The sequence below is a fragment of the Tyto alba genome, unplaced genomic scaffold (genome assembly GCF_018691265.1).
Source record: "Tyto alba isolate M040663 unplaced genomic scaffold, T.alba_DEE_v4.0 Super-Scaffold_1, whole genome shotgun sequence".
Taxonomy (NCBI): Eukaryota; Metazoa; Chordata; class Aves; order Strigiformes; family Tytonidae; genus Tyto; species Tyto alba.
Genome location: NW_024881261.1, coordinates 27,555,551 through 27,568,116, shown reverse-complemented (window position 1 = coordinate 27,568,116; position 12,566 = coordinate 27,555,551). Strand labels below are relative to the sequence as shown.

The 12,566-nt window shown below is 46.5% G+C and overlaps 1 protein-coding gene across 6 annotated transcripts in view; it reads right to left on the bottom strand.

Annotated features, from left to right (window-relative positions):
* The window catches only part of ZMIZ1 (zinc finger MIZ-type containing 1), a 359,077-nt gene extending 348,023 nt beyond the window's left edge, over positions 1–11,054 (bottom strand). For 4 of the 6 annotated variants that reach the window (XM_042792940.1, XM_042792963.1, XM_042792956.1 and 1 more), the window contains exon 1: positions 10,914–11,054. The gene's annotated coding sequence lies outside the window, so the exon portion shown is untranslated. The remainder of the gene's footprint in view (positions 1–10,913) is intronic. The other 2 variants (XM_042792959.1, XM_042792993.1) reach the window with 1 other exon arrangement.
* Positions 11,055–12,566: the final 1,512 nt, after the last annotated feature.

The following is a 12,566-nucleotide window of genomic DNA, read 5'->3' as shown; positions in this document are numbered from 1 at the left end:
GCCTGACTCACCAAACTTTTGCTTTTTCTATAAACTGTTTATCAGGTCAAGTTAGCTACCAGTTTCTACAGCAAAATAAAGCATAAATTCATGAGCGCTGAGGAGCATGGATAGAGCAAAGATATACTTAAAAATCTATTTTTCATAAAACAGGAGATACATACTATGTTTCTTCATTTTATAATTTAATACGCTGGAATTATTGTTAGGACAAGAAGCTGGAAACATTACAAGTATTTTTGATTTACGTTTCTCTTTATTGAGAAAGAGGTATTGAGGGCCGTAGCTGCAAATTCAGACAAAGGACTAAGACTCTACACTGACATACTGTTACTTTTTGAGTGACCAAATTTAAAGTTTTAAATCTGAATTTCAAAACATATGACACCATGGGACTGCCAGAAACATTAGAAGTTCTGCTGAAATTTTCAAAACACTAATATTCTAAGAATAGGCACTGGTACAAGACTTTCTTTCACAAAAGGTTTTGCTGAAAGTTCATGCACTGAATAAATAATTTATACATGCATTTAGGATGCAAAATCTCTTAAGATACAGTGAAAACCCTGCCTCGGAATTTTTATTTTGTGTTTTGTAAAGTGATTAAAGAAATCCAATGACAGAACTATCACGCGACTGTGACCAGAAACCTACGAGGCACCATCCCCTCCCGGAGAGCCCCTGCGTGGGGGCAGCGCTGGTCCCCGCTCCCCAAGGCTGAGCGCCAGACAAGAAGCGCCAGCGAGGAGCAGACAGATGGTGGCCAATAAGGAAACCATCACGCCGCCTCAGCCACCGTGGCAGAGCCTGGGCGCCGCACCATAGCAGCCTGACTATCGACTAGACTCCTCATTTCAGCTCGTTTATATGTTTACCCGCATATGTCCAGTGCTCCCAGCTACAGGGCAGATAGACGCGAGAGCTGCATTGGCGTACCAGTCCAGTGCCGTGTGGGGCTTGCGAGGACCCACCACAGCCAAGGGCAGCACGGAAGCCAGACACCCAAAGGTTACAAAACAGTGTGCTAAACCTGGCATACTAACCATGGCTCAGTGTGAGGGACCACGCTTTGGGTTAGCCAAGAGGAAATGTGCCAAACTCTTCAAAATGGATGCTCAACATATCAACTAGTTATTAAAAGAAACTTCAAAAGATGAATCCTAAATTTCACATATTGTTTGTGTTTATTTAGAGACAAAACAACCTTGATATCTTGCTTAAGGGTAAGACAAGCAGAGTCCTGAATTTAAGGTGTCCATCTGCTTCCCCCCAACCAATTGCTCAAACCCAGGCTCTGAACCCTCCGGCAGCCTTCTCTTCCTCCCCTGCAGAACCCACACCTCGCAGGCACCTGTCAACTGACTACTTTACAAAGAACAATCTGCCGTGAATACAGGTAGAATAAAAATGATTGCAAATATTTTCAGAACCTGCTGTGGTCAAAACGGGCCTAACACCCGCAGCACTGTCCTTCGCGAAGCCTTAGCAGACAGAACCACCGCTTCCCCCAAGCCTGTGCAGCGCCTAGCACCATCGGGGCTTTGCCTTGCGGGACTTTCCGCTCTCTCACCTTGCACAGCTCCAGTTAGTGCCACCTCCGCGCTCCCTGATGCACAGACCTTGGAGGACAGGGTAATTTCTGTGAATGTTTTAAAATATTTATCTTGTGTCCTGTTGCTGATTCCTTCTGAAGTATAAACAAGGTCTGAATGGCCTTCCCTTTATTTGTAATTCATACCCACAAATGACTCAGCATGCAAGGTTTGGTCTTGAAGGAAAGCATTTATACCCCTCAGACAAGTCCGAGTATCTTTCACGTGTAAGCTATATCTTTGCTAAACACCAAGATTAAGTATTTGTTATTAACAAACATTTCAAAGGTTCCCCTGGATTTATTCTGCACTCTGTCACTTGCTGGTCACCAACAGCTGCTGTCATAGTTTTACTTGTCCTTTGGTAACGCATAACAAGGCCAACAGAAACAGTGACTCCTGAGTTACACATAAACAAGTGGGTGCCCGCTGCAGAGGTGGGTCTTGGTTTATCTGGATTTTGAAGCGCTTCTGGGTGTCCACCTTCGCACGCAACTCCTGCCCCCCCACACTGCTGCAGGAGCTGACGCAGAGCCCAGAGCAGCTGGGTCACAGAGCCCCCCAGTTTCTCCTTCCAGTCCCACCCCAAAGCAGCCAAGGCAGGGGATGAAAGCCGGTGCTGAGCAAGGCTGGGCCTTCCCCTCCAAGTGTGAATTGCTGTGGCAGAAGCAGGTCCAGAGACAACACCACAGCCTGAGCAAAGTCGAGGGCAGATGAGTGGGAAAGGACACACCACCCACACGCTTACACCATCAAAGCACTGCGGGAAGAGGACATGAGCCCAAGTGCTTTAACTCACAAGGCTGCTTTAACCAAGTCTTAGAAGGCTCTGCTAGTGACCCAGAATAACTTCTCCTTACATAATACTGTTATGATTTTAATGTGTGAGGTGTCAGAGTTTTACAGTGCCAAAAGCCAAAGCTATGCATTCAGTTGGAAAGCTAGTAGGCTCCCATGTCTAATGGTATCAAACTCCAGCTGGATTGCAATCCAAATAAAACAGTGATGTAAATTTTGGGAGAAATCTCATACTTGAGATGAAGACAGAAAAAGACTGAAGCTCCTGAAACAAATTTCTTAAAGAAGAACTGATAGCTGCTTCAAGTCTCGCCAGGTGAGATGTATCAAGAGTAGATCTCTCAGAAGCAAGAATGAAGGGACTTGTGAATGGGCTGAAGTTGAGCACTAGTTTGTAGATGCAACACAAGTTGAGTTCACATTTTCAGTCACAGAACTGCTACCCACATACGCACCTATTTGCCCACTGCAACGCAGTGTCTTGATTTTCTGTGAAATAGAGAGAGTACCTGTATCTCAGTGGCAATTTAGGACTTCATGGTTTTGTAAAGTACCTAAAGGACAGCAAACTGAACATGCAGATACTCAGGATCCTAAGAGCACATGCAGGAAAGCAGTTCACTGGCCTGGAGTCTTTTTAGAACAAGCATTCCAGTCTTTAAAAAAAAATTGTTTAATCAAATGTAAAGTGCATCAACCTGTGCTAAGTGGAGGAGGGAAGAAAAGCTTTCTTTGAAAAGGCTTGGGGGAAGCACTGGGTTACTGTAAGGAAGGCCAACATAAGCTGTATACCAGCTGTAAACAAGTTAAGTTCTGTGATCCCACTGCTGGGAAAAGGGTTATAAGAGCATTAAACAAACACAGAATTTACAAGAAAGGCACCAAGAGATTGGGTAGACTGCCTGACAACCACATCATTCTTCTTCCCCCCTGCAAACCTGCGGGATAATAAACCCTTCTCTCTTTCATATATAGATAGATATATAAACAAACTGCTCTTCCAAGAATTCAATGTCAACAAAGTCTCTAAAACTGCTTTTTTAAAGCTTTTCTCCTGTTGGTGTTTTTGTGTTTTTGGTTTGTTTTTTTTTTTTTGCGGGGGGGGGGGGGGTGGGTGAGGGAGATGACCAAATAGGTCTTCTGTTGACCTATGACTGTTATAGTTTTAAAATGAAAAGTGACAGTGCTTGTTGTCAAACTACCCTAGCTGCAGGAACTTGTATTTTTGCAATGTATTTTAAGCAAAAATATTCTGTAAGAAAATTTTCCTCTTTATAAGGCTTTTTTGTCATTTCCAACAGCTAAAAATCTTAGAGACATGTGCAATGCTAAGGAAGACTAAGGTTTATGTTAAAACAATGAAATGTAAGGTACTTCTCATTTTCAAGGCACTCAAGGTGGCATCCTATCTTCTGGCTGCACAAAACAGAAGTACAGCTCAAAACGGGCATGGAGGCAGTGAAACAGCAGGTTGGCGAGTTTCTCTTGCTTCCTTGAGAACGTGGCTGTAGTTAGAGGGGTGGGGGTCCTGCAACTGAAGATTTGAGCCTTTCCTCACTGTCACTAGACTGACTCTTTTGTGGTGTTGGTTCCCCCCCCCATCACACTCTCACACCTCTAAAATAACCAAAAGCAGATGGTAACCTTTGAGCTGGAGGATGCCCATGTACCATGTGGGTGTTGGAGAACAACCATACCCAAAGAACAGCATAGGGGAAGAGTCTGAGCTTCAGTCATATGCAAAAGAAAAGTTGTAAAAATACCTTGCAGGCTTAAGATGATTTCTACCTTCGGCAAGGTAGAAATCATGATCAGACTAGGGAAACCCCCTTTCTCAGCATCAGTGTGAGACCAGGCAATTTCCAGGAAAGTCCAATTTCAAACCTTTTCAGGCACCAGCTGCCCAGCAGCAAGTCAGCCTCAGCATTGCCCTGCACTGCTCCCCCACCCCACGATGCCCATATTTACACAGTAAGCCTGTATTCAATCAGTTCATCTGTTTTTTGAATGGCTGTTCGAAAACAAGAGAGGAAGAGAAACCTGCACTTCAGATTTTACTGATGGAGGTACAGGAGGTGTGTATTTCAGGGCAGCCTAAAAGGCTCTGCTGTTCTCAGAGGGAGTCAGGAATACAGCCAAGAAACAAGAAGATATTCATCAAGGGAACTGTTTTTGCTACTAAATGGCCAACTGAAGCCCCTACTATTCTGTCATATATCTCTGTCACTGCAGCCCCAATAAATAAACCCTTCTGATTAGTTATGAGACTATCTAGAAATCTCCAAGAGATGGATACCATTCGCTTTGCCAGACGGTCAGTCATTGCAGCCTTGAAGTCTCAAAGGAATAAAAAAAAATAAAATCCAAAGGACAACACAAACTCGTTGTGAACATATTTCTTTTTCTCTTATTCCTCAAACATTTATGTTTTTACCTAATCAGCAAAGACGGCAAATGAGATTTCACAGGTACAAAGAGCTGCAATATGAATGGGGCAGAGTTTATCCACATTTGAGCATTAGATCAACCAGTTAGTGTTCTCTAGTTAATGCTATCCTGACCAAGCTGACTACTAAAGTAAGTCACCAGAAGAGTTTACCACTTACCAGATAAAGAGTTGAAAACATCAGAACAGGAAAGATTTTAAAACCATTAAATAAAGACAACAAACAATTCCCATACTGGTTTTGCATGACAGTATCAGATGCACAAAGTCTGTGGCTTTCATTCTCGTGCTATCTTTGACAACACATATGTATTATCTATAGGTTAGAGTTGTTCCCCTTTCTGAAGTCAGACCCACAGCAGTGCTGCTTTTCTCCAGCAAAAAAAAGGCTTGCAGAAACCACAGTCCCTCTGTACTCCCAGCCAATACTGACTACCAAGAAACTGGAACAGGGGGAGGACACCACCACTACCTACGGATCAGGCAGCCAAAGGATTGCCTGGGGAGGTCTCCCAGGGCTGAAGAAGGATATCTTAGCATGAGGACACTGGTTTTATAAACCAGCTCTCCACCATCCACTGACATCTAAAGTCAGGAAAAACAAAATACACACACATGACCCCCCACACACCCCCCAGTCAAATAACAAATTCCTTATGAAGACAAACAATGAGCAGTAGAGGCAATTCAAATCCACAGTTTTATGAAATTTCCACAGGTCTGTAGCATTGTGCATATTAATGGATTTTGAGCAATTTCTTCTCCTCTCTCCCACCCCGTGTCGAGCCAATAGCCTTCCTGCTTCACTTTGGGAATCAATTCAGAGCTGCTCTGTACAGTCGAAACAAACGCTGGATTACCAACCAAGGGATATGCTTCCCACATTTATCTTAATGGAATGTTAACGTGATAGCTTGAATGTGACTACCTCGATATTAATACAGTAGACAAAATACAAAACAACTCAATTTATTGAATCTGTGGAAAGGACGGAAGACTCTTTTCAAGTTTAGATATTTCATCAGATCCTAAACTTTATTTAAATAAGTGTCAACCATCACCCCTTCCTCATTGGAAGGGACAGTGTTTGGATATTCCAGAAGTCAACACAGGAGTACAAATTACTACTTCCATCTTCTGCTACAGGTCTAAAAAAGTATAAGCAACGGAAGGAAACTACAGGTGATCCGGATCGAGTGATCCCCTATGTGGACCTTCAGAAAGGCGGGTTCTTTTAAGAATGGCTCACCCCCTGTGGAGTAACTTAATTTCTGTTGACACTTACAGGAGAAATTAGGTGGAAAGTGATTTTGTCTGCCTAAGAACAACTTTATTTTTTTTCTACTCGATGCATAATATGCATACGAATTTGCCCTGCTCCATAAAGGGAAGGATAGAGGCACTGTACTGAAGCTGGCAAACCTCACCATTGCAGGCAACGTAAACTTCAGTGTATCTTGAACTATTAGAACCAAAAATAACACATTACAAGTGTAAGACCATCTCCTACTCTCATAATACACTACTGCCTCCAACAGTCGAGCTGTGGAGATCCATTACAACCCATTGCCTGGACATTTCTCTTGCAGCCTATATCACCTTTAAAATATTCTAACATTAGCCAAGCTGAATGCTAATGATCATGTGAAACCCAACGGAAATAAAGAAACTAAAAATTGCTACATAAGAAGTTTTTGCTTCTAGAAAAAGAGGCAGGGGGAGGGGGAAAGAAATCAATATGACAAAGCAACATTTCAATTTACAAACCTTTTGTTTTAAGCCAAACCATTTTAAAGCAGAAATGATTTCTAATACCACTGACAGCCTCAACTTATCATCAGCAGGAAAGCCTACATACACCTAAATTCGGTGAAAGGACAACATACAATATCTGAGCATATCTGTCAGTGCCCATCTGTGGTGGTCTGTACTGATGTACTGTTCACAGTGCTTTCCCATAAAACACACCTAAATGGATAAAGAGGGCCTGTGTTCCTCATCTCACAACAGCCAGTTGACAAGAACAAGCATAAACCAACTCTAAACTCTTCAGCAATATTCTTGCCGCTTTGCTGAAATACAGGATAGGATTTCACAAAAATTGGTCTAACTAGGAGTGAACAAATCAGCCAATTGCATAGTGGTCAAATTTGTTACCACAGGCATTAGCTGCAGTCCTACTTATTTATGGGAAACAGGCTTCCCAGGTAAAGCCCTAAGAATCGCAGCTCGTTCCCTCCGCAGCATTTGATCACCCACGTTGTTACAGCAGCACGGCGGGCACCAAGGGCTCCCGGCCAGCCACTACACCCATTTCTCATCGTCACATCGTCTTCTGCACGACTAGAAAAAGGCTGGATCCACGTTGTCCTGAAGCCTATCAACAACATCGTGGAAGGCAAAAGGAATTCCAACTTTGTTTCCTTTCTGGGATCTATTTTTCTTCCTTTTCAGGAGAGGCTTTCCAGGCTGCTAGTACAAACATCAAGTTGCTAAAAAACAGCCAACATTGTTTCCAACTATAGTATTGATGATGTAACTGCCATCCCTGAGGTGGTGGGCTGGTTATTTTGTTGTTGTTTGGGTTTGGGGTTTTTTGTTGTTTTGGTTTTTTTCTTTTTTTGTGTCAACACAAAACCTTTGGAGCCTATAAAAGTGGAAGAGATTTGGGGTAAAAGGCAAGCAACTCACAAGAAAAGTTATGAATGGAAACATGCTACAAAGCCTCCTCTCCTTTTCACCCCTTGTAACCGCTGCCGATCAGGACAAATCTTTCAGATGGTACAGAAACTGATCTATTATCTTTTGTGGGTTTCTTAAAATATTCTAAGAACAGAATTGTACGCCGCATTAAGATCGCAGTTTTATTTCATCTCAGACAGCACAAAACACTCTCTGTATATATACACAGCAACTCACTTCTTTCCTGAAACAAAGTTTTCATTGATCCTTTGCCACAGACTCAGTTATTGTTTCTAATCATGATCAACGTTTATTTAAGGTATTGTGGACTGTAAACAATGTAAACAATAAAAGCATCTGTCCATGTTGACATGAATGTCATTGGCAGGTTAGATACCTATATCGACTGGTCCTGAGGGCGTTCTTTTTAAATTCTGAAAGCCCAAAGTAAATTTAAATTACAATTTACAGAATAATCTTTAAATCAGCCATCTTTAGAGGCAGTCTTGAGTAGATAAAAACCACAATCTGCCAATTAAATCCCAGAAAAATTTTCATTGTTTTAAAACATAACCCTAAAAAGACATTTTTTTTAAAAAAAAAAAAAAAAAACACCTTTTTTTTTTTTTTAATGTGAGAGATTCTGCAAAATTCCTGATCCTCCTCACACCCATGGGGAAAAATAATACTCTTGGAATTTGGCAATTATAGATACACATGTGAAAAAAAGCAGAAGTCAAGACATTTTAAGATGACATTTAAAAAGATAAAAAGAAGAAAGGTCCTTGACTGTGGGATATCTAGAGGATTTCAAGTCATGTTTTCCATAGCTTCATTTTAAAAATAAGCAGCCTTTTCTTTCTCCTCCCCCCCACGCCAAACTCCAAGGAAAACAGTCACCAAATGCACTCAACTAGCCTCAAAGTCACACGTGCTCCATTGCTGATCTTGCTTTCAATGTGTCTTTTGTTTGATGGCTGGTGTTTCAACATCCTCAACTTGAACAGAAAAAGGTCAGAGCCAGTCTTCTGGCATTCAGAGACCTGCACCAGGCCCTGCCAAGAGAAGATTGATGCCATAGTACATTTCCCCTAATCGAGAGATGGAAGTGAAGGTTTGAATCCGAGACCAACTATGTTTGTTAGAGGTATCCTTCTCCCAAAGACCGTCAGCGGTATTTAGTTTTGCTATATTCCTCTGCGAAACTTTTCTGCTGGTGCTGGTAATACTTTGGAGCTAGAGTTCTGCCACTGTGCCACGTTACTGCCCCAGTATCACAACCTGAACAGGTTCCCACCAGAAAGAGGTTTTAGCCATACATCCCAGCATAGAGCTCTTCTTTTTTTTTTTTTTTTTTTTTTTTTTTTTTCCCTCCCCCCCTCCCCACTCCTGGTTTTGTTTCACCTCTCGGTTACCCTGGTGCCCTTACGCCTGCCGCCCTCGCCTTCGCTGCCCTGCCTGAGGAGGAGAGGCTGCACCATTAACCTTCCCAGTGCACAAGGCCAAGGTCCATATTGCAGCGAGAGAGACACCGTTGCTAAAGATTCCTTAAAAGCTTTGGCACTTCAAGGCAGTTGGAACTACTCAACCAGAGCTGGGAGCCAACGCTTTGCCACAGCATTAATGGGCTTTTGCCCTTTTAAATTTTATAAGCCTGTCGCCTTTCTGATGCGCGCAGTTTTATTCAGAGTCCTAAATGGCCATTTCATATTTAAAAGAAAGCTTGCATAGGTAGCACCCTAAAACTACCCCAGGTCATTCATCTCCCCTGCTCTCCTACTGTCTCTTAGGAAACCTTTGATAGAGCATTTGTTCAGGCTGCCAAGTTAAATCCTCTTCTCTCATGTCAATGCATTGAAAAAAGCAGTCAGAACACCAGCTTCACTCAGGCCTGCTGAAGTAAATGGAGAAAACCAATTCCTCTGGCACTACAGAGCCATTAAGCCGTTTGCAGATTATTAACTGAAGCACAAAAATATACACCGCGCACAATCGGACAGCAATGCAGAGCTATTCCTTAAGTTAGCTTCAGTCTCAATAAACTGCCTGTACGGCGGCAATTTGTAATCATTTGTGCAGCTGCCGTAACTGTTTAGCGGGACCCCGACAACCCCAGACAAAAGCCGTTTCGCCGCGATGCGGGGGTCACGCTTCCACCGCCGGGCACATTTCACCTTTAATAAATATGGTAATGGGGGTTGCACTCGGAGGAGAAAACCCGAGACGCCTCCCCACTCCGGTGCCCCTAATCGCTGCCTCCGAGGTAGCACCGAAATTAAACTTTACACGTGCAAAACAAAGTTTACAGTCTAAAAACCCGGTTATAGTAACAACTTCCTCCCCCCGCCTTGGGCTGCCTTACTCCTTCCCCGCTACCGAGCCAGCCCAGAGCGCTATCCCGAGCGGCACGGGGGGGGGGGGGGGGGGGGAATAAAAGCGTGGCTGGATGGCTCCTATTTTTATGTTTACATTCCTGAAGTGTCTTCTAGCTGACTGCCATTCCCCCCCGTCCCCGCGAGCAGCTCGGCCAGGCGCCCCTGGAAGCGCTCCCCCCGCTCCCCTCGCACAAAGGCGGGCGGCGAGCGGCGGCCGGGCCGGGCCGGGCCCCCCCGGGCCTCTGCCCCCGCGCCCCCTCCCCTCGGCCCGGCGGCTTCCTGGACAGATGCACCGGGGGGAGGGAGGGGAAAGAGGAACGGGGCGGGGGGGGGGGGGGGGCTGCTCCTTCCTCCTGCCTGGCGAGAGAGGCCCCGGTCCCAACTGGCTCTCAAAACCCAGACACAAGGAATTTACACCCAGGCAAGCTTCCCGGAGCCCGGAAAACAGGCGCAAGCTCCCCCACGCGTCTCCCAAGCCCAACACGCGCGGCCGGGCACGCACACGCAGCCCGGCGGCCACGCACGCCACGACCCCGGCCCCGGCCCCGCCGCGGGGCTCCAGCCCGCCCCGGCCCCGGCCCCGGCCGGGGGCAGCCGCCGCCCCGGCCCCGCCGCCCCCTTTGTTTTTGCGGCGGCTCCGCCGCCCGCCCGCCGCGCGTCGCGGCTGCCACAAGTTAGAGCCGGGCCGGGTCCCCCCGCGCCCCGGGAAGGGCATTTCCCGGGCACAGCCGCCTCCCCGCCCGGCTCCGCGGCTCGCCCTCGCCCCGCTCCCTCGCCGGGGACAGCCTGCCCCTTTAAGAAGTCTCCGCACATTTTCTCCCCTCGCAGAATAAATATGTAATTTTCCTTTTTTTTTCTTTTCTTTTTTTTTTTTTTTTTTTTTTTTTTCTCCTCCCTCCCCCTGTACACCTATTTCCCCAGCGTGGCCGCTCCATTGTTTCTGCTCCGCCGAGACGCAACCCCTGCCCGGCCGCGAACGGGGAGGTGCGAGCAGGGAGCGCAAATAGACGCGAAACTTACCTACAGATTGCAAAGCAGCCTTGCAGCAGCAAAATAATAAGGAAGAAGGCAGGCAAAATCCTCTCTCCCCAACTGATTTGCAGCTCTACTCGGGTATTTTTAAATATATAATTTTGTTTATTTCCCCCCCGTTTTCTTCCTTCTCCCCCCCCGCTTTCTTTTTTCTTTCTTTCTCCCCCCTCCCCTTTTTTTTTTTCCCTTGCCCACAGACAGTGAAAAGGAGCTCAATGTTAGTGGGTGAGTAAGTGAATCAACTAGCAGAGAGCACAGCAAGTTGAAGTGTCAAATTACATTGGCTATTCTATTACCAAAGGGCCATGCTTTGTGGCTGCTGGCAAAATCTGTCCCAGATTCCTATCTGAAAGGGAGCTGCCTCCTACAGGGATGTGCTTTCCTTCGCCCTCTCCCTTTCCCTCTCTCCCCGCAACCCCCCCCCCCCCCCCCCCCCAAATCACACAAAGTTAAAAATCTTAGATGCGAGTTAAAATACCAATATTGTCTTACAGTATATTTTAAGGCGGGGATTCTCGGTTTAAGTCTTCCCGAATACCAGGCACTCGGAAACCCTTCCACTCTAGAAACTGAAAGCAGGAGATACCTAGCCTGCCTTCTGTATTTTTGCACTATTAAATAAGGGAAAACCACCCCGCACCCAAGACACTCTCGAAGCATGCGGTGCCTCCGTCTGTATCGTCTTCACGGGAGAATTTTTACGGGGATGGGAGGAACTACCGGGCGGGCAGGGGGATTACACGGGAACGCTGAGGTATCCCGCCGCTCCGTGTGTTTCACTTCAGGCGCACCCCCCCACCACCACCCCCCCCCCATTTATTGCCACCCCTCGGGGCCGCTCGTATTTTCCGAGCCCGGAGCTCCCGCCACCCAGGTAGGCGCGGGGCTCTCCCGGGGGTCCCCGCCCGCTAGCCGGGCTCTGCCGGGGAAGCCGGGCGGGCGGCGGGTGGGGCCGGGCCGGGGAGGCGGCCCCGCCGGCGGGGGGGGGGCCGGGCCGGGGCGGCGGCAGCCGGGTCCCCCCCGCCGTCCTCAGCACTAACAATAGGGCGTGTGTTTTGTTGGGGTTTTGTTGTTTTGGTTTTTTTCTTTCTTTTCTTTTTCTTTCTTTCTTTCTCTCTCTCTCCCCCGCCTTCCTCCTCAGGAAATCCAGCCCGATTTCCAGGGAGAAAATAACAAGCAGCCGTCCTTGTCTGACGAGCACCAATCTGCTAAAAAACATCTCCCTCGACTTCTCTTCCCCTTGATAAAACACTTCCAGGACAATCAATATTTTATGATGAGTTGTTAATAAGCCTAATATATTCATCCCTGCTCCAACGGGGCTTGTTAGATTATGCAATTAAGATAAGCAATTTAAACAGCACTGCGCAGCTCTTCGCTGGTCACATTCGTCTCGTTGTTGGAGGAGGAGAACGATCTGGACTTTAAAGGGATGCCGTATTACCCGGGGAAGGATTTTGCCTTTTTTTTTTTTTTTTTTTTTTCTTTTTTTTTTTTATGCGCGCAGCCGGAGTCGCGCGTTAACGCCGCTCTCCACACCGGTAACCCCGCGGGCCTCCCCCGGGGGCGCTCCCGCTCCCCCCCCCACCGTCGGCTGCCGCCGCCGTACGGGGGCGGCGGCGAGCGGGGCTGCACCGCCCT